At 41.0% G+C, this 22,500-nt stretch overlaps 2 long non-coding RNA genes across 2 annotated transcripts in view; both read right to left on the bottom strand.

The window, feature by feature from the left end:
- The window catches only part of LOC138972275 (uncharacterized), a 168,674-nt gene that overhangs the window by 100,770 nt on the left and 45,404 nt on the right, over window positions 1-22,500 (bottom strand). The window lies entirely within an intron of this gene.
- Window positions 12,800-14,559, bottom strand: LOC138972272 (uncharacterized). The gene is made up of 3 exons (XR_011457524.1): window positions 14,423-14,559; window positions 13,454-13,709; window positions 12,800-12,982 (listed from the first exon to the last, which is right to left on the bottom strand). It is a non-coding gene; the product is annotated as an uncharacterized lncRNA (long non-coding RNA).

Raw genomic sequence — 22,500 nt, 5'->3', positions numbered from 1 at the left:
GTTAGGTCAGATCGCGTGAAAGATTGTGGTATAGATACAGTTATCACCGAGCTGCAGTTCGCCGATTCGGAGAAGACAATTTCACATTGTTCGGTTTCGTAGCTCCAGAAAAATAGACAAAGAAGATACCAAAGGAGATTTCCTACAGGTTAATCTGCACAGCGTGTTTCCAGTGTCTGCGCGAGGAAGCGCTGTCGAAATCTGCACAGCGTGTTTCCAGTGTCTGCGCGAGGACGCGCTGTCGAAAGCGCAGTGTCGATCTGGCCATCTGGCAGTCGTGTCCCCCGTAAGTAGGCTACAGACAGACAGGTCTAGATCTAGTGTCTCGCACTCTTGCACCGTATCACCTATGCATGCATACTGTGTGTGTGTGTGTATGTGTGACGGAGTGATTGAGTTTGTGTTACTGTTTGTCGATTTCTTACGTGAGCCATGAAGGCTTCGCCTCTTGTTTTGATAGTGTTTAATTTGTGATTGCATCATTTCCGCGTTTTTGTGTGAAAGTTGAGGCGGCACTGTGACGACCTAATTTTTCAACCAAATTGAGTAATAGTTATGTCAATAAATCGTTGATTCAGTCCAGACAAGTTAGTTTGCCAATTGAACTGTTGTTGGAACTTGAAATCCGAAGATTCCTTTTCCCTGAGTGTTCTTGTGTTAATGAACAATAGCTTAGTGCACTATCCTCCAGAAATTGCTGTCTCTAAAATCAATGGCGAGCAAGTGCGCGACTTTGTACAAGATAATGGTCGAGGCTTAATTCTTTACACTCTTATGTCAAGAATAAGTCGATCAAACGAAAAGGGGTGATTCTTAAGATCTGTGTGCCACTTTGCGACATCCATTTTTTAAATTTTTTTTTTTACTTATAAACAGCTCAGTGAAAGGTTTTCAAAAGCGACTTCCTTCCCTTTGTGATGGGATTTTCAGTTTTTCGACTGCTCTGGTCTTTTGTGACACCAATTTTTTTTCAGTTTTGTTTAAAGGGGAACAATCACATTTTATAAGTGTCTTATCCTCTGAGCGGCTTCGCTCCCTTTGATATTTTATTTTCAGCGTTCCAACTGCTCTGACCTTTTGTGGAACCGATTTGGTTGTTTGTGACTTATTATTAACAGCCCAGGAGAAAACGTGGGGTTTTATTTACAAAGGGGAACAATCACAGTTTATCAGTATCTCATTCTCCGTTTGTGATTTGATTTTCAGCGTTGCGACTGCTCTGTTGTAGTTGTTTTGTGACACCAATTTGGTTGTTTGTGACTTAAAAACAGCCCAGCTTAATGTGTGTTTCTTGGAGGGGAACAATCACATTTAAGAACTGTCTCTCCCTCTGAGCGCCTTCCCTCCCTTTGTGATTTTATTTTCAGCGTTCCGCCTGCTCTGGTCTTTTGTGGCACCGATTTGGGTGTTTGTGACTGAAAAAAAGCTTAGCATTTGTTTCTCTCCACGGGACACAATACTATTTCATAAGTGTCTTCTCCTCTCTTCTCCCTCCCTTTGTGATTTTATTTTCAGCGTTCCGCCTGCTCTGGTCTTAAGTGGCACCGAGTTGGGTGTTTGTGACTGACAAACAGCTCAATATTTTTTTTCCACGGGAAACAATCACATTTTCACATAACTTTTATAAGTGTCTTCTCCTCTTTTCTCCCTCCCTTTGTGATTTTATTTTCAGCGTTCCGACTGCTATGGTCTTTTGTGGCACCGATTTGGGTGTTTGTGACTGATAATTAAACAGCGCAACATTTTTTTTCCATGGGAAACAATCACATTTCATAAGTGTCTTTTCCTCTGAGCGGCTTCGCTCCCTTTGTGGTTTTATTTTCAGCGTTCCGACTCGACTGCTATGGTCTTATGTGACACCAATGTGGTTGTTTCTGACTTATGAACAGCCCAGGAAATGTTTTGGTTTTCGGTTTTATGGGGAACAATCAGAATTAAGTGCCTTATCTTCTGAGTGGCTTCCCTCCCATTGTGCTCTTGTCTTCACTTGTTTCCCATGAATCAACGGAACACTGGATTCTGAACTCCTCTTAGATTTTTCTTCTGAAGAATCCTCAGAATTAATATGTTCTCCAACCAGGCTTACATGACTACAGTATAAAGGTTTTCCGGGTAGTTGTTTCTTTCTCCTGGGTGTATGTGGTGTTTTTCCCCATGACAATACTGGTTCCTCGAACAAAGGAAAAGTACGCAGTAGCTTTCAAAGAATCGATTGTGAGTACATAGCAGCGTCGTGATGAGATTAAAATACCAGTGTGCACCAATAAATATAATGGGTTTTTTTAAGACTTCTACATTCAAATAGTGCATTACGCCTTATAGCATTTTCTGTTTTCATTTTTTATATTTAGTCAAGTTTTGATTTGTTCGTATTTTTCTTTTCTAATTTTGTTGTTGTTGTTGTTGTTGTTGTTGTTGTATTAACTGCAACAACAACAAACTAATTTAATTATATTACATCAAAAATGTTGTGCTGTTTATAAGTCACAAACACGCAAATAGGTGCCTTGAAAGACTAGAGCAGTCGGAACGCTGAAAATTATAAAAATAATTTTTGTAAATTTAATGAGTTGATTTTGGCACCATTATTGTCGGTCCTACTGGTTACACGCCGAGCCTTAGTGGGTATTAAAAATATTGGCAAACGTGAGCTGTGTATGAACAAATGTGAGCTTCAGCGAGCTTTTTCACGACAGCGAACTGAGAGGATATTAATTTAAACTTCAATCAAAGTAATCAGTCTTGGAGAAAGGTGAAATCGTGCATGAGTAGATTGCATGACTGGTTCAACTTTTTACCAGCGAGATTTGCGTTGCAATTTTTATTTATTTTGTTCATGTCGTTAAACAACAAGCATAAAGATGTGTCTGTGTAAACGCGCGTGTATGTGTGTTTCTGTGTCGGTCTGTATGCACCTTAAGTTCATATCTGGCTCAGCCCCATATCCTACCTGTCTGACCTGTTCACACTCTACACACCCTCACGACCCCTCCGCTCCTCTGTAGACACTAGAATGTTCCGTCTATCTTCTTTCCGTCACAAACAGCACGGTCAGAGAGCTTTCTCCCACTCAATCCGACAAGACAATTAGCAAAGTATATTTACAAAGCTCTACGATTTCGCACTGATTCTCTGGAAAATGCACAGTTGCAAGATGCAGGTCAATATGGTGCATTGTGCTTGCATGGTGTTTAAATGTTTGAATGTTTTGCCTATGTTAGTATGCTTGCAGCTTGTATTGATGTAGTGTTTCGTTGTTCACTTGTGTGCTGAATGCTGCTGCACATGCTTTTTCGCTTTGCTTTGTATGTATATGTATGTTTTTTCATTGTAAATTTAAGCGCTTAGAGAACGTCAAGCGCTCTATAAATCTCCCATATTATTATTATTATTATTATTATTATTTCAGTGTGACTGGCGCAGTGGCCTAGTGGATAAGACATCGGTCTCTTGAGCGGAAGGTCGTGAGTTCAAATCCCGGCCTGGGGGGTGGGGGGGGGATGTAGCTCAGTCGGTAGCGCGCTGGATTTGTATCCAGTTGGCGGCTGTCAGCGTGAGTTCGTCCCCACGTTCGGCGAGAGATTTATTTCTCAGAGTCAACTTTGTGTGCAGACTCTCCTCGGTGTCCGAACACCCCTGTGTGTAGGCCTACACGCAAGCACAAGACCAAGTGCGCACGAAAAAGATTCTGTAATCCATGTCAGAGTTCGGTGGGTTATAGAAACACGAAAATACCCAGCATGCTTCCTCCGAAAACGGCGTATGGCTGCCTAAATGGCGGGGTACAAAACGGTCATACACGTAAAATTCTACTCGTGCAAAAAACACGAGTGTACGAGGGAGTTTCAGCCCACGAACGCAGAAGAAGAAGAAGAAATCCCGGCCTCTGCCGCCTGGTGGGTGAAGGGTGGAGATTTTTCCGATCTCCCAGGTCCAAACATGTGCAGACCTGCTAGTGCCTTATCCCCCTTCGTGTGTTCACGATAGCACAAGACCAAGTGCGCACGGAAAAGATCTTGTAATCCACGTCAGAGTTCGGTGGGTTATAGAAACACAAAAATACCAAGCATGCATCCTCCGAAAGCGGCGTATGGCTGCCTAAATGGCGGGTTAAAAACGGACATAGACGTAAATCCCCACTCGTGCAAAAAACACGAGTGGACGTGGGAGTTTCAGCCCATGAACGCAGAAGAAGAAGAAGATTTCGATTGTGTTTAAATCTCTGTCGCATGGAGAAAAACAGGCACTGAAGAAAAGTCAGCCGGACGACAAACACAATTTAAGCGGTGACCGCTTCCTCTGAGTGTTAAAAAAGACAACAGCTTGCGATGTTTCTCAGTTATAGTTTGTTGACTTTACTATCAATGTCTCCATTAAAAGTGTGTTGACCGTTTACTGTATCGACGTCAGGGACTTTAATGCGTTTTCAATGTAAACAAATGTATTGCGCCGTTCCTCGAACACAATGCCAACCTAGCTGTATAATATGAGTATCGTGATTCCTTACACACAAGATAAAGGAGTCTTGGATCTTAATGTGTGTGAATTAAGCGTGTGTATCTCTGCAAAACAGCCTAAGTACGCAAAAGCTTTCCCCGTCTGAGAAGCAAACGGCCAAATCCCATTAGGCTTAAGCGGTATATTAAAGGCACAGTGCGCCTCCCGTAAACCATCACAGATACTGTTAGGCTTTTACACACAGTACAAACACCCTTCCATTTGAACGCTCACCAAACGGGAACATCCGAGGTGCCCTACGTAAAGAGCGAGCAATTTTCAAAGAATTAATTTTTTGCGGATTTTGTCAGAGGCAATCGGACCGCTACCGTGGTGCGTTTTGGCGCTAGACCTAACTTTTAAAATCTAAATAATAAATTGACAGCTTGTTACACAAACATTCTTAAAGGCACAGTAAGCCTCCCGTAAACCATCACAGAGCTCCCCGAGCGTCTACATACAGTACAAGCATACTTTCATTTGAACGCTCACCGAACGGGAACATCCTGGCTGCTTTCTGTCGAGCGTGAGAAATTTTCAAAGAATTTATTTTCGTGGACTTGGTCCTCTACAACAATGGCGCCTCCTTTTGGTGCTGGACGGCTGTTATGAATATTCAATACCGGAAATCACGCCCGGAGAGTAAGCCTCCCGTAAACCATCACAGATACTGTCAGGCTTTTACACACAGTACAAACACCCTTCCATTTGAACGCTCACCAAACGGGAACATCCTAGGTGCCCTACGTAAAGAGCGAGCAATTTTTAAAGAATTAATTTTGCAGATTGTCTCGAACACTTTTTGGACCCATCATGAACTCAGGTCATGAGTTACTTCCCTTCGGATCTCATTCTATCGATGTAAACTGGCGATAGCCGTGAATCGATGATTATCCAAATGTTTTTGGACCGTGGTGCGTTTTTGCGCTAGACCTAAGTTTTAAAATCTAAATAATAAATTGACAGCTTGTTACACACACATTCTTTAATCATAAAAGAATTCTTTTTTCATCAAGTCAAGATCAGTACAATTCGAAGTTGTGAAAGTTTGAAAAAAGAAAAGCCCGGAAGCAGGGTCACGCAAGGGTCGTAGCAGACGACGGTTTATGCATATCGCCGTTCCTCTCAACAGTCAAAGCCATCGCTAGAGTTCTTGTGAACCACAGCCGTTTGTTTCGTGCATAAACACGTGCTATTGTAAATAAGCTCACATCGAGTCGCATTCAAATGACTAACTGACGACTACATTGTGAAAAAGGGAAACTGGATCACACGGGTTCACGATGGCTCAGGGGTAAGATAAACCACACAAAAATAAATTCTTTGAAAATTGCTCGCTCTTTACGGAGGGCACCTAGGATGTTCTCAAGCGGTGAGTGTTTAAATGAAAGGGTGTTTGTACTGTATGTAAAAGCCTGACAGTATATGTGATGGTGTACGGGAGGCGTACTGTGCCTTTAATGACAACGTTTGACTTATTAAAAGCTTGCCCAGATTCGTTTCCGTGGAGAACGATAAGAAAAGGAGCGGAACTTCCTTGGTTTTCTTTTGTCATTTGTTCTGCCTTTTATTTTTATTTTTTTTCATTCCGCCTTTCTTTCTTTCTCTCTTTCTTTTTTTTCTGTCTTTCTTTCTTTCTCTTATAGATTGATTGATTTTTATATTTAGTCAAGTTTTGACTAAATATTTTAACATCGAGGGGGAATCGAAACGAGGGTCGTGGTGTATGTGCGTGTGTGTGTGTGTGTGTGTGTGTGTGTGTGTGTGTGTAGAGCGATTCAGACCAAACTACTGGACCGATCTTTATGAAATTTGACATGAGAGTTCCTGGGTATGAAATCCCCGAACGTTTTTTTTCATTTTTTTGATAAATGTCTTTGATGACGTCAAATCCGGCTTTTCGTGAAAGTTGAGGCGGCACTGTCACGCCCTCATTTTTCACCCAAATTGGTTGAAATTTTGGTCAAGTAATCTTCGACGAAGCCCGGACTTCGGTATTGCATTTCAGCTTGGTGGCTTAAAAATTAATTAATGACTTTGGTCATTAAAAATCGGAAAATTGTAAAAAAAAAATAAAAATTTATAAACGATCCAAATTTACGTTTATCTTATTTTCCATCATTTTCTGATTCCAAAAACATATAAATATGTTATATTCGGATTAAAAACAAGCTCTGAAAATTAAATATATAAAAATTACTATCAAAATTAAATTGTCGAAATCAATTTAAAAACACTTTCATCTTATTCCTTGTCGGTTCCTGATTCCAAAAACATATAGATATGATATGTTTGGATTAAAAACACGCTCAGAAAGTTAAAACAAAGAGAGGTACAGAAAAGCGTGCTATCCTTCTTAGCGCAACTACTACCCCGCTCTTCTTGTCAATTTCGCTGCCTTTGCCATGAGCGGTGGACTGACGATGCTACGAGTATACGGTCTTGCTGAAAAATGGCATTGCGTTCACTTTCATTCTGTGAGTTCGACAGCTACTTGACTAAATATTGTATTTTCGCCTTACGCGACTTGTTTTTCTTTCTTTTCTTTCTGTCTCATATTTTCTTTTTTCGTTCTTTCTTTCTTTCTTTTTTCTTTCTTTTTCCATTTGTTTAATTTTGTTTACATTTAGTCAATTTTTGACCAAATGAATTCCTGTACACTGCGCATCGTGAGGGAGATAAGGGTGTATGTGTATGTCTGTGCATGCACACCTGTTCCCAGAAATCTAATGTTCATGAAACTTAAACATAAGAACTCTTCCAGATTATTTCCACAAACGTGTTTTTTGGTGTATTTTATTTTATTTGTTTCTTGTGTGTTTATTTACAGGTATGTAATGACGTCATATCCGCCCATTTAAACAAATTGAGGCCGCACTGTGATTATCGCATTTTTCAATCAAATTGATTAAAATGTTATCATACCATCTTTTACTTGGTCCGGACTATGGGATTGCATTTTAGCTAGCTCACTGATTTTTCATCAACATTATTTTTGAAAATGAAATTGCAATTACACATTACTAAAAAGTCGCTTGAGCGATATCAAAACCATAAGTCAATATGTCGGCGTGAAACTTAAAGAACAACAAGTCGCGTAAGGCGAAAATACAATATTTAGTCAAGTAGCTGTCGAACTCACAGAATGAAACTGAACGCAGCAAGACCGTATACTCGTAGCATCGTCACTCCACCGCCCGTGGCAAAGGCAGTGCCCGTGGAATTGACAAGAAGAGCGGGGTATTCGTTGCGCTAAGAAGGATAGCACGCTTTTCTGTACCTCTCTTCGTTTTAACTTTCTGAGCGTGTTTTTAATCCAAACATATCATATCTATATATTTTTGGAATCAGGAACCGACAAGGAATACGATGAAAGTGTTTTTAAATTGATTTCGAAAAAAAAAATTTGATAATAATTTTTATATATTTAATTTTCAGAGCTTGTTTTTAATCCAAATATAACATATTGATATGTTTTTGGAATCAGCAAATGATGGAGAATAAGATAAACGTAAATTTGGATCGTTTTATAAATTTTTAATTTTTTTTTACAATTTTCAGATTTTTAATGACCAAAGTCATTAATTAATTTTTAAGCCACCAAGCTGAAATGCAATACCGAACCCCGGGCTTCGTCGAAGAGTACTTGACCAAAATTTCAACCAATTTGGTTGAAAAATGAGGGCGTGACAGTGCCGCCTCAACTTTCACGAAAAGCCGGATATGACGTCATCAAAGACATTTATCAAAAAATGAAAAAAACGTTCGGGGATTTCATACCCAGGAACTCTCATGTCAAATTTCATAAAGATCGGTCCAGTAGTTTAGTCTGAATCGCTCTACACACACACACACACACACAGACACACACACAGACACACACACACACGCACACACGCACATACACCACGACCCTCGTTTCGATTCCCCCTCGATGTTAAAATATTTAGTCAAAACTTGACTAAATATAAAAATGAACAAGAGGCGAAGCCTTCAAGGCTTCCGAAAGAAATCGACAAACAGTAACACAAACTCATTCACTCCGTCACAGATACACACACACAGTAAGCATAGGTGACACGGTGCAAGAGTGGGAGACACTAGATCTAGATATGTCTGTCTCTGTGTCTGTAGCCTACTTACGGGGACACGACTGCCAGATCAACACTGCGCTTTCGACAGCGTTTCCTCGTGCACACACTGGAAACACGCTGTGCAGATCAACCTGTAGGAAATCTCCTTTGGTATCTTCTTTATCTATTTTTTCTGGGGCTACAAAACCGAACAATGTGAAATCGTCTTCCCCGAATCGGCGAACTGCAGCTGGGTGAGAACTGTATCCATACCAGTCACCCGTTTTTACCCCCCCCCCCCCCCCCCCCCCCAAAAAAAAAACCCCACCACCCGTTTTCTTTGGTTACACACTTTAACACGTGCCGACGAAATGTTGATCATTGCTTCAATACTTTGAAGCTGTTGCTTGGATAATAACCAGGTAAAATTAGTATTTCGGTGTTCAGTCAAATGTTAAAGTTTCTATCACACACATACACACATACACACGCACAGACAGACAAAAGTTAGCATCGCATAAGCTACATGCACTTTCGTGAGCCAAAAACTGGCAACAGGAATCACCAAGACTAATCTGTAATATGGATTTGTTTAAAGTTGAGGCCGCACTGTGGCGACTGAATTTGTCAAACATTCTTTGATCCGGTCCATAATTGATTATGACAAATAGATTTGTTCATTGAAATTTAGATTAAAATCAAACGTGTAAAAACAGATTCAAAAAGTATTGCATTGTATTCTTTATCATTTCCTATCTTCCGAAGTGTATAGATACGTTATGTTTACTCTGAAAACGGGTTCAAAATGAAATACAAATTGTTCATGAAAATGAGGTTTTATGTCTACATGCTTCGCGGAGATTAGCTCCATCCGTCTCGATCGTTCTGTTTCGGCTAACCAAGCCTTACACGTCTTGGTGATGACTGATTCCGCGTTTTCAATGTTGATCTTTTAGCTTAAGTTTTAAAACATTGCTTTTGGTGTGTGTACCTCTCTCTCTCTCTCTCTCTCTCTCTCTCTCTCTCTCTCTCTCTCTCTCTCTCTCTCTCTCTCTCTCTCTCTCTCTCTCTCTCTCTCTCTCTCTCTTTCTCTCTCTCTCTCTCTAGTAAGTAAGGACCGGTTGTAAGAAAAGGCGTTGCCTTAAACCTCTATCCTTGAAAAATAAAGTTCCATCATCATCATCATCATCATCATCATCATCTCTCGCTCTCTCTCTCTCTCTCTCTCTCTCTCTCTCTCTCTCTCTCTCTCTCTCTCTCTCTCTCTCTCTCTCTCTCTCTCTCTCATGTTTTCCCTTTCTTTCCGCACACAACGAATCATTTCAGATCATTCTTGAAGTGTACGCATCAGTAACAACTAAATCAACTCAACGTATCAGTTGTTTTATCATGCAACTTGTGTCTCTCACTCGAATGGCCGTTCGCATATGAAGTGTATTTCAAAGTGACTCCGTGCGATTGACCACTGAAAGTTCTTTATCCTTCTCAGAAGAATGATTCCGTCAGGTTCCACTCTGGTGAAATCGGTGGTGGGTACCCAGAGACTTCTGGTGGCAGTGATATTTACGGGTTCGCCGTTGATCCACTCAATGTCAGACACGCCCGGAAGCTGCTTTGCTCCTATGTAAACTCCGTCGACCGTAAGATCTGTAAAAGTAGACGCGCATATATATATATATATATGTATATCCCATGACCTCCCTTCTTTGTCTCTGTTACTTCAGTATGGGTATATATGTTGTATTTTTATAGCTCAATAAATACATCATGGACTCAAAAAAATATATGATAGTGCAGATTCCGATTTGGGCGAAGAACTACTTTGCTCCCGACCTTTGACCTCGCGCCGAACAATGTGACACATTTGTATGAAGTTCTAAAATCGTATTGCACGGCTCAGAAAACCATATCAGTTGCACGCAAAAATGAATCTCAGAACTGATCTGATGTATGAGATGCAATAAGCAAAAGTTTCTTTCATTATGAAAGCAATGCAGGTCGAAAAAAACGAACATTCAACTTACAAGATAACCAGATGCTAGCGAACCAAAACAAAAACACGAGTACCCTCCCCTTGCATCGTTAGCAGACGACTTTTGAGAATCTGTCGGTAGTGTGTTTTGGTGTGCGCCTTCAGCTATCAAACATCGGCTGTTTCACGTGTTTTGCGAGCAAGTCTACTCTTTTGCCTGGCTCTGCAGTAAGTCCACATATTTTTCCGTAATCCAGTCATATTCCTTCAAAATGCAATCAATCGGCGGTGACAGACGTGTCGGTCGCGTTTTCCTCACTGTGTGACCCATACCAGTTTAAGTTCATCCATGCAAACACACTCGCAAAACAGTTTATCACGTAGATACATTTCAAATAGGGAGCAAATGGTTAAATCTAAACCTACATATTTGTTCCCTAAAATTTGCTTCTCTGTCAATAAGCCCAATTTCACACGTTCGAGAAAAACAACGTGGAATCAATTCTGAATCGAGTAAGCCAAATGGGTCCCAAACCCGTTTCGCCCGTTCTGCCGACCTGAAACGCAAAACAAAAGAATTGTGCGCTTCAACTAAATTAATTTCTATTCGACTTCATTACTTTCTTGCAACTTATGAACCTTTACTTAAAGCTTTTAAATGGTCTGAAAGTAGTGTTACCGCGTACTTATCGATGCACTCATTCGTTTTATTTTTTCAGCGACGGTCACTTAGTTTAAGGTTGCAAAAGGGCTAAGTCTCGCTGGCAACAGTTTTACCCTGCACAGATCGCAACAGTGCCGCTAGTAGTCTACACTTTGTGTTCGATGGTAGAATGGGATATACAGATTACAACACTCGTGGTTTTTTATATGGCTTGTATTTCAGTCAAGACCCAGCGGGAATATCAATCGAGAGCCACTCGCCAGAGGCTCGTGTCTCCCGATGATATTCATCCGCTGGGTCTTGACTGAAATACAAGCCATATAAAAAACCACTCGTGTTGTAACCTATACATATATATAGAATATATATAGAATATATACATATATATACGACTAGTGTCTGTCTGTCTGTCTGTCTGCACGGCCAAAGTTCTCGGTGGATCGTTTTAAAATTTGGACACCGTATTCAACTACACCCCGGACACAACCTCATCGATGAGATATTTCAACACGTGCTCTCAGCGCGCAGCGCTGTGCGCGCTGAACCGAATTTTTTTGTTTTTGTTTTTGTGGTCGGGATCCACTACCAGTAACTCTTCCTTATCTTCTCCAGTGTTTTCAGCCGCGATTATCTCCCTTCCTCCGTGTGGCGTCAATCCATATTCCCGTTACTACGTTACTATTTTTAGAAGGTCACTGCACGTTACTATTTTTAGAAGGTCTCCAGTGTTTTGCGCGTTTATCTCCTTTCCTTCGTGCGCCGGCGAAGCCGGGTCCCAGGCGCAGCCTTGCATTCGGCTCTACTTCTTCCCGGCGAAGCCGGTACCCGCGAAGCGGGTAATCATCTAGTATATATATATACTTCTTCTTCTTCTTCGTCGCTATATATATATACTAGATGATTACCCGCTTCGCCGAAGGAAGGGAGATAAACGCGCAAAACACTGGAGAAGATAAGGAAGAGTTACTGGGAATGGATGTACAGAAAAACCATAAAAACCAAAATCGGTTCAGCACTGTGCGCTGAGAGCACGTGTTGAAATTTTCATCGACCAGATTGTGTCCGGGGTCTACCTGAATATGGCCATCAAATTTGAAGCAGATCCATCGAGAACTTTGGCCGTGCATAGCGAACAGACACAGACAGACAGACACACACAAGCCGTATATAGATATAGAAGCCTATATATATATACCAGTGAGATTGGTCAGGCTGTCCTTAATTGAGCTCGTAGTTGACTTGGCAAAATCTTTTTAACGAACATTCAATGCCACAGCTGACCTCTACTGGCTCTGAGACGTCGCCCCCCCCCCCCCCCCCCCCCCCCCCCCCACCCCCCTTGGACACGAATTTTAACTTTTAAATGAAAGTAAAATTAATTTATTTTTTAGCAAGATTTGAAGTAGGGCCTAACTAGTGTGAAAAGATATGAGTTTTGTTTTAAACCTTCGTTTAACTGTGATAGACTAAAAATGTACACACCATGTAAACTGAAAAAGGAAACACAATTGAATCGATCCTGAATAGCCAAATAGATTGAAGGTGACATGCAAACCAATTAAACAACCAACCAACCAGACCGCTTACCTCTACTAGCTCGAATGAAAGACTCGATGAACGAAGCTTTCTCCACGGGTTCCAGAACCACCAGCGTCTCGTTGTTGTCTGCACAGGCGTCAAGTGCATTGACCCAGTTCTTCAGTGACAGGTCAAGCCTGTAGCACGTGCTGGTCGGACGATCAATGACGTAATTCTTGTCACGTGGACAGGCTGACGCTGGCGAAAAGAAATGATAAGAGTGATATTTATGTGCAGATGTTAATATATTCATACAGCTAGGATACGTATATATATCTCGGAAGAAAGTCTCTGCTGACTTTCAATTGTTTCTTTCACAATTTCTGATGTTTTATATATAATATATATATATGTAATACACATTCGGAGAGACAGACAGACAGACAGACAGACAGAGACAGTGACAGACACAGAGAGACAGAGACAGACACACACACACACACACACACACACACACACACACACACACACACACACACACACACACACACAGATAGACACACAGACACATATACACACAGACATAGACACAGACATAGACACAGACACAGACACACAGAGACAGAGAGAGAACACGTAACCGACTAAAACAATATCTTGCTGTTTGAAGAAAAATAGCTCAACTTTCATTCCTTTTTTTCAAAAATCGTTTTTTTTTAATAATTTTACCTGATTCAAGACGATAGTAGCGCAGTCCAGGGATGGGCCCCACCCGTTTGGTGACGCAATGTAAGTCATTCTGTGATGAAGGCACTTTTCCTCGAAGCCATGATAGAAGAACGTGTTGCACCACTCTACAGTGAGACAGGACAATGCGCACTGTCTTCTGGTTGCAGTATTTATGGCTGACGTCATATCCGCATCCGGCGGAAGTTTGTCATCGTGTGTAATTTGGCGACGCCAGGTCCATGTAGTTGTACTTTGACTGTAAAGAAAACACATCTTGATAAATGTTCACATACACGCTAATATATATCGGCATATTACTTCTTCTTCTTCTGCGTTGTGTCTGTCTGTCTGTCTGTCTTTCTGTCTGTATGTCTGTCTGTGTTTTCGTGCGTTTGTGTGTGCGTGCGTGCGTTTGTGTGTAAGTGTATGAGTATGTGTGTTGAGGGATTGCGTGCGTTCGTGCGTCGCGGCGTGCGTCCCTGCGTGCCGCGTGCGTGCGTGCGTGCTTGTGTGTGTGTGTGTGTGTGTGTGTGTGTATGTGTGTGTGTGTGTGTGTGTGTGTGTGTGTGTGTGTGTGTGTTTAAATGTTTAAAGGCCGTGAAAGGTGAATGCTCGCCTAATAGGCTACTGAGCTTTACTGGCCGATGTGAATGCGTTATATATTGTGTGTAAAAAATGTCTGTTTGTCTGTCTGTCTGTAAAAAATTCCATTTCAAACGGCAGAAATTAATATGTAAGCGCCTAGGGCTATATCTAGATTAGGCGCATAAAAAATGATCACAATAATAATAATAATAATATATATATATATATTTATATAACACAAAATCAAGGAAAAGAAAAGCCAAACAAAGAATGTCAAGTGGGAGCCCAAATTTTCGACCTGTTGCCAGGCCTTCCTCAGGGGCATAACGTATGTAAGTGTGAAGTTGAATGTCTTGTCAGTCGCATTAACAAAAACATACTCACATGACCTTAGGATGAACGAAGCTCAACGATGCAATGAATAATACGATTCCACAAACACGTCCATTAGCTGTATGCATAGCGCAGAAAATGCCAGCAGCAATAATCATCTTGAGTGTTGCGTCTCTGTACGCCTGTTTGCTCTCAGTTTTAAATAAACTCACATGATCTCATCTTTTCTGCTTCCATAAGCGTTGCTTTCATTGGTCAGAGAGGAATGCCAATCAAGAAGCTTCTTTCGGTGACAACAGAAAGCCGTGCAAGAGAGTCAAACCCTGACACACTGTTCTTGGTAAAGCTGAAAAGGTATAAATCGGCGACTCCCATCGTAGCACATCGGCCCCGTGACGTCCCTGACGATCATTTGCACTTAATATGTGTTGGATTGATTGAGTGAGTGAGTGAGTGATTGAGTGAGTGATTGATTGATTGAGTGATTGTTTCAAATATTTATTTATTCTTGAATGAAATGTTTCTTGTGCCTGAGAGCTATCTGTTCAAACTTGTTCCTTTGTCTTGTTGGACTTTAGATTTTTCATAATGTTGATTCATGATCACACCAAAGCTGATCGTTTGTCACCCATATTTCTATTACTTTTTTGATAATAAGCTCACCCGATTTCTTTGACTGAATTAATAGTAGTATTCGCCGGTCTCTGAGAGCCAACGAGTCATACTGTTTTTACTGTTGGATCTTTTGGACATCGAGTACTGATTCTGCGTCGTGTAGTTACAGCTTTCCACAAAGGAGTTCATGATGCAGATCGAAGAGTGATCTATGGAATGAAAGAGGAAGGTGCATAATTGCTCAGAACACATGTATCCCTCGCAGATGGAGCGATATTGTTTTTCCTGATATTGGGTTTGATTCAATTCAAGTCTTTAAGTACATAATTGAAATATCATGAAAGAACGATATGGCTGTTGATTAAAAGCGGCTTACAATCGATTCCCTTTTGGCAAACTACGCCCAACCCCGACTCCAAAAACGCCCTGTTTTTACATTTAGTCAAGTTTTGACTAAATGTTTTAACATAGAGGGGGAATCGAGACGAGGGTCGTGGTGTATGTGTGTGTGTGTGTGTGTGTCTGTGTGTGTGTGTAGAGCGATTCAGACTAAACTACTGGACCGATCTTTATGAAACTTGACATGAACGTTTCTGGGAATGATATCCCCGGATATTTTTTTCTTTTTTTCGATAAATGTCTTTGATGACGTCATATCCGGCTTTTTGTAAAAGTTGAGGCGGCACTGTCACACCCTCATTGTTTAATCAAATTGATTGAAACGTTGGCCAAGCAATCTTCGACAAAGGCCGGACTTCGGTATTGCATTTCAGCTTGGTGGCTTACAAGTTAATTAATGACTTTGGTCATTAAAAATCTGAAAATTGTAAATAAAAAAATAAAAAAAATTATAAAACGATCCAAATTTACGTTCATTTTATTCTTCATCCTTTTCTGATTCCCAAAACATATAAATATGTTATATTTGGATTAAAAACAAGCTCTGAAAATTAAAAATATAAAAATTATGATCAAAATTAAATTTCCGAAATCGTTTTAAAAACACTTTCATCTTATTCCTTGTCGGTTCCTGATTCCAAAAACATATAGATATGATATGTTTGGATTAAAAACACGCTCAGAAAGTTATAAGGAAGAGAGGTACAGTAAAGCGTGCTATGATCGAAGCACAGCGCAACCGCTACCCCACCAAACAGGCTCGTCACTTTCACTGCCTTTTGCACTAGCGGCGGACTACGTTCATTTTCATTCTGTGAGTTCCACAGCTTGACTAAATGTAGTAATTTTGCCTTACGCGACTTGTTGCCTTTGCTTTTGAGGTTGTTTTTTTTTTCTTCTTTTTACTTGGCCTTTGAATAGTTTCTCAAGCTGGAAATCTAATTAGGATGAACGTCAGTCCTTTGTTTGAAAATCGTCAAACATTTAGCGTTTCAGTACTAGTCAGCTCATTTTGACAATGTGGCAGCCATGTTAAACCAATAGACGTTTTCCTGGAAATAACTCTGTGCGGATTATCAGCGGTCTGGAAGAGTAAGAGCCCCTTTTATTCGGACAAGCTTTTCACAACATCCGGAGCATGTTCCACGCTTCCGATCGGCTTTACTCCTGCGATCGGGACGAACCACTAACTCTGATGTGTATGCTATGCAGCGTGCTCGAAATATAATACCATTTTCTTTCAATAAATAAACATCGGAGCCACGAATCGCCACGGATGGCTTGCTGATCACCGGAAGTGTTCGCTAAGTGTTTGCAATTTCTCCATGTGAGATAATTAAGGTAATTTGATTTGATTTGATTTAAGCACGTGTGTCTTCCTAAACTCACGTGACCTCAAGCCAAAGGGCCCACGTGACCTTGATCAAAACACGTTGTAAGCGATTCTTTTTTTACAACAAATTCTGAACTTCGATGAACTCGTTAACGCTGATTTTCGAAAGAAAACGGTATCGTAATGTGTGCGCGCTGCATCGCATACACATCGGAGTTGGTAGTTTGTCCCGATTGCGGGGATTCAGCCCTTCGGAGGCGTAGAGCGTGCTCCGGATGTGTGGAAAAAATTCCGGATGTTGTTAAAAGTCTAACTGCAGTTCAGGGGCTCCTACTCCTCCAGACCGCTGATAATCCTAACAGAGTTATTTTCAAAATTCGATTTTTTTTTTTTTTTGGCTGTTTGAGACTGCCAAGCAAACGTGTTTTTCTTTAAGGGGAAAAATCACATTCAATAAGTGTCTGTCTTTTTATCGCCTTCCCACCCTTTGTGATTTTATTTTCAGCGTTTCGACTGCTCTGGTCTTTTGTGGCACAGATGTGGGTGTTTGTGACTGATACACACACACGCACACACACACACCGGCACACACACACACACACACACACACACACACACACACACACACACACACACACACACTTCTTCGTCTCCTTCTGCGTTCATGGGTAGATTCTCCCCCGTACACTCTTGTTTTTTGCACGAATGAGATTTTACGTGTATGACCGTTTTTACCCTGCCATTCGGGCAGCATTCGCCAATTTCATGGAAAGCATGCTGGGTATTTTCGTGTTTCTTTCACTCACCGAAATCTGATATAGATTACAGAGTCTTTACTGTGCGCATTTGGTCTTGTGCTTGCGTGTACACCATGGCGTGGCCGAGTTTCGAACACGCGACCTTCCGCATGGGAGGCCGGCGCCTTAATCTCTAGGCCATTGCGCACGTCTTTTGTGACTCCAATTTGCTTGTTTTGACTTAAAAACAGCCCAGCAAATGGTTTTTTTTTTAAGGGGAACAATTACGTTTAATTAGGTTTTTTTTCCCTCTGGGCGGCTTCTTTCCCTTTGTGATTTTATTTTCCGCTTGCTCTTGTCTTTTGTTGCGCCAATTTAATTGTTGATGATTTATTATTACCAGCCGAGGAACTAACGTGTTTTTTTTTCCAAAGGGGAACAATCACATTTTGTCAGTGTCATATCCTCAATTTGTTGCGACTCCTCTGTTCTTGTTTGTTTTTTGGTGACACCAATAAACGACTTCTGAAAATGACTGTCGGGTTTGTATGGGTTGTGAAAGAGTGAGTACCCTTGCTTTTTGCTCGGACAAACATTGGAGGGGCCAATCATTAGCGAATGGGTGTGTCGGAAGCACCTGGACGTATGAATTTATTAGTCAGAGAAAAAGTAAAGGTATTCACTCTTCGATGACCGGCACGGTTGGCCTAGTGGTAAGGCGTCCGCCCCGTGATCGGGAGGTCGTGGGTTCGAACCCCGGCCGGGTCATACCTAAGACTTTAACATTGGCAAACTAGTGGCTGCTCCGCCTGGCGTCTGGCATTATGGGGTTAGTGCTAGGACTGGTTGGTCCGGTGTCAGAATAATGTGACTGGGTGAGACACGAAGCCTGTGCTGCGACTTCTGTCTTGTGTGTGACGCACGTTATATGTCAAAGCAGCACCGCCCTGATATGGCCCTTCGTAGTCGGCTGGGCGTTAAGCAAACAAACAAACAAACAAATCGTATAAGCCACCTCATGTCCAACATAGGCACTTAGACCTGACCCCTTAAATTTGACTTGTCTTCGATCCACAACCCATACAAACCTGATGGAATTATTTCCGAAAATCATCTATTTGGTTGTTTGTGACTCAAAAACGCCCCAGCAAATGTTTTTGTTGTTGTTGTTTTTTTTATTATTATTTTTTTTTTGGTAAAGGGAAGCAATCACATTTACTAAGTGTTCCCCCTCCCCCCTGAGTGGCTTTCCTCCCTTCCAGATTTTATTTTCAGCGTTCCGAGCCCAACATTTGTTAATGGGGAACAATCACATTTTTGAAGTGTTTTATCCTCTGAGTGGCTTTACTCCCATTGTGGTGAGATCTTCAGTCTTATACTGTACCAATGTGGTCGTGTGTGACTTATAAACAGCCGTGCAAATATTTTTGTTTGTGTTTCAAAGGGGAACAATCAGTATTGTAAGTGCCTTATCCTCTGAGTGGCTTCCGTCCCTTTGTGTTGAGAGCTTCAGTGTACCGACTGCTTTGGTCTTCATCTGTGTCCAATGAATCAACGGAACTGGATTCTGATCTCCTCTTTGAATTTTTTTCTGAAAAATATTCAGAATTATGTTCTCCAACCAAGCTGACATGACTATAAAAGAATGTTCGGGTTGTTGGTTTTTCTCCTGAGTGTGTATGTGTGTGTGTTTTTTCCCCTGCCTCTTGTGGTGACGAACAATAGAAAAGTACTACGCGGTAGCTTTCAAAGAATCGATTGCGAGTACAGAGTAGCGTCGTGATGAGATTAAACTACAAGTGTGCACAAATTAATAAAATGGTGGTGTGTGTTTTTTTTGTGTGTTTTTTTTTTGTATAGACTTCTACATTCAAATAGAGCATAACCCATAGTATCATCTTTTACTTGGTCCGGACTATGGGATTGCAGTTTAGCTAGCTCACTGATTGTTCTTCAAATTATTTTTCAAAATGAAATTGCAATGATACATTACTAAAGTCGCTTGAAGCGATATCAAAACCATTAGTCAATATGTCTGCGTAAAACTAAAAGAACAAAAATGAAAACCTGGCCACAGGCATCACAAAGACTTATATGGATTTTTTTTTAAGTTGAGGCCGCACTGTAGCGACTGAATTTGGCAAACGTTCTTTGATCTGGTCCACAATTGATTATGACAAATAAATTTAGATCAAAATCAAAAGTGCAAAATACATTCAAAAAGAATTGCATTGTATTCTTTATCTTTTCCTATCTTCCGAAGTGTATGGATATATCATTTTTACTCCGAAAATGGGCTCAAAAGTTTATGAAAAAGAGGTTCCATATATCTCTGCATGCTTTGCGGGGATCAGCTCCATCCGTCTCGATTGTCCGGTTTCGGCTAACCAAGCCTTACTAGTCTTTATGATGACTGATTCCGCGTTTTCAATGTCGATTTTTTAGCTTCAGTTTCAAAACATTGCTTTTAATGTGTGTGTGTGTGTGTGTGTGTGTGTGTGTGTGTGTGTGTGTGTGTGTGTGTGTGTGTGTGTGTGTGTGTCTGTCTGTCTGTCTGTCTGTCTGACGTCTGTCTGTCTGTCTACCTGTTTGTCTGTCTGTCTCTCTCTCTCTTTCTCTCTCTCTCTCTCTCTCTCTCTCTCTCTCTCTCTCTCTCTCTCTCTCTCTCTCTCTCTCTCTCCTTTCCCTTTACGCACAAAAAAAATCATTTTAGATCATTCTTACAGTTTAAGCATCAGTAATAAATAACTAAAATTAACGTATCTGTTGCATCGTATCTGTTGTTTCACAGGCCTTTGTCTCACTCAAACGGCCGTTCGCATGTGGAGTGTATTTGCAAGATACTCCGTGCAATGGACCACTGAAAGTTTCTTGGCCTTCTCAGTAGAATGATTCCGCCAGGTAGCACTGTGGGGAAGCGGGTGGAGGGTACCCAGAGACTTCTGGTGGCAGTGATATTTACGGGTTCGCCGTTGATCCACTTAAAGTCAGACACGCCGGGCAGCTGCTTTGCTCCTATGTAAACACTGTCGACGACAAGACCTGTAAAGGAGGGCATCCATATGAGAAAGGTCTGCCGGTAAGCTGTCCTTAGGCACACAAAAAAAAGTCTGTTTACGGTAACATAGGCAAAAAAAAATAGGGTCGGTAGGTCGGGATTTATTTTATTTTATTTTATTTTATTTTTTTGTGTGTGCAAAAAAACAGAATTTTGTTTAAATTTTTTTTTAATTTTTTTAAATTTTTTTCCCCCCCTCCAAAGGCCAAAAAACAGTCTAGGGTCGCGCGAAAAAATAGGGTCGGTCGGGATACCGTAAACTGACTTTTTTAGCCCAAAGTCTTTTTTAAGGAAAAACACAATGCTACAGATTTGTGTAGCGAGTTTCGTGAAGTAGACTTCGCCCAATTAATAGCAGGCTTTATGTAAATGCTTTCGATGGCATTGTTTGCAAATGCAACATCCATGTGAAGAAAGACATTCCCATGAAAATATTCTTCATAGTATGTAATCACAGTCGACGGTAAGACGTGTAAAGTAAGACATTTGTATAGATCTCAGTATTCGAAGACACTCAAATGGAAATTCATATACGATCGTTTACACGAGAGGGCAGTTAACTAAACTTAGGTGGACTATACATGATAAAGTCGGTTACCTCTACTGTTTAAAGGAGATCAAGATTATTTTCGTTACAACATTTAAAGTACATGTAACAAGTGAGGTTGTTTTTTTTTTGTTTTTTTTAAGAATCTTCTTCGCTCGAATGCAATAAACCTAAATGTCAAATTATAGTTTCAACACGAAGACCACCATACTGAAAAAAAGGAACACAAAATTGAATCGATCCAGAGTAGCCATGCAATCAGACAACCAACCAAATCGCTTACCTCTACTTGCTCGAATGAAAGCCTGGATGAACAAGGCTTTCTCCATAGGTTTCAGAACCGCCAGCGTCTCGTTGTTGTCTGCACAGGCGTCACGTGCATTGGCCCACTTTTTCCGTGACAGGTCAAGCCTGTAGCACGTGCTGGTCAGCCGATCAATGACGTAATTCTTGTCACGTGGACAGGCTGATGCTGGTGAAAAGAAATGACGAGAGTACTACATTTGTTTGTTTTTTTGTAATGGCGTATCGATTCATAAAGCTTGGCCATATTCACGTCGGCTCGTCTTATTATTGCGCCAGATCTGTGCCTCAAGCACCAGAAGATTCGTTGTGCCATGCATGTTAGTGTTAGAAGCTGAACTGTACCAGAAGAGTAATGAAATAAGTCAGTGAATATGATTTAGAATCTGGCCATACATGGGATGTTCCTGTATCAATGAAATGCAAAATTACGTCATAGAAGAACTGGCAGTTGTGGGTTTTGATTGCAAAACAAAACGTACGAGAATGTTTCAGGTTTCACAAAATTGACTCGGCAGGATACCGACCAAGCACTGAGTGAAACATCGCAACACACATTAAGAGAGAGAGAGAGAGAGAGAGAGAGAGAGAGAGAGAGAGAGAGAGAGAGAGAGAGAGAGAGAGACATAGAGAGACAGAGACAGACCAACAAAGAGACAGAGTGACAGACAGACAGAGTGACAGACAGACAGACAGAAATAACCGACAAAAAGAATATTATACAGTTTGAATGAAAGAAAGGGCTCGAGCTCAACTTTTATTCCTTTTTTCCAAAATTGTATATATTTTTCGAATTTTACCTGATTCAAGACGATAATAGCGCAGTCCAGGGGATGGACCCCACCCGTTTGGTGACGCAATGTAAGTCATTCTGTGATGCAGGCACTTTTTCTCGAAGCCATGATAAAAGAACGTATTGCACCACTCTACAGTGAGACAGGACAACGCGCACTGTCTTCTGGTGGCTACATTTATGGCTGACGTCATATCCGCATGCGGCGGAAGCTTGTCATCGTGTGAAACTTGACGACGCCAGGTCCATGTAGTTGTGCTTTGACTGTAAAGAAAACACATTTTGATAATTGTTCACATACATATACGCTAATAATAACTCTGAGCATATTTAGAAATAAAGAA

This window comes from Littorina saxatilis, linkage group LG8 (genome assembly GCF_037325665.1).
Source record: "Littorina saxatilis isolate snail1 linkage group LG8, US_GU_Lsax_2.0, whole genome shotgun sequence".
NCBI lineage: Eukaryota > Metazoa > Mollusca > Gastropoda > Littorinimorpha > Littorinidae > Littorina > Littorina saxatilis.
This window is presented reverse-complemented; position numbering and strand designations above follow the sequence as displayed.